Source organism: Mastomys coucha, unplaced genomic scaffold, assembly GCF_008632895.1.
Source record: "Mastomys coucha isolate ucsf_1 unplaced genomic scaffold, UCSF_Mcou_1 pScaffold14, whole genome shotgun sequence".
In the NCBI taxonomy this organism is placed as follows: Eukaryota; Metazoa; Chordata; class Mammalia; order Rodentia; family Muridae; genus Mastomys; species Mastomys coucha.
This window is the reverse complement of record NW_022196896.1, coordinates 71,990,997-71,991,436: the sequence shown is the minus strand read 5'-3', so window position 1 is coordinate 71,991,436 and position 440 is coordinate 71,990,997.

Sequence of the window (440 nt, the reverse complement as noted above, 5' to 3'; positions counted from 1 at the left end):
AGCTTCTTTTGCTTATGGTCTTGTGCTTACCTTTCACCATCTGGATATCCCTGGTGTTTGTTGGTCTGAGCAGACTGTCTGGAGTCTGCCTCTCTTGTCTCTGTGTTGCTTCATGTCTCCTGGTAGGTTGTGGCCCTGGCTGTAGCAGACCACCTGTGGGGCCTTCCAACTGGGGGCTCTTCACAGGGGCAGAGAAGCTGCTGATCTGTTGCCCTGGCTGCAGTAAATCTCCTGGGAGGTCTTCAGACTGTTGGATCTTCAGTGGAGCAGTCAAACTGTTTTCCAACTGCTCTGAGTGCAGCGGGTCCTCAACTGCTCTGAGCACAGTGGGTCCTCTAGCATGGGTCAGGATATGGTATCTTCATGGGAGCAGACCAGCTAGGAGTCTGCCCCAGCAGAAAGGACCAGGCAGAAGGCATAAATATTTCTTAAATACTATA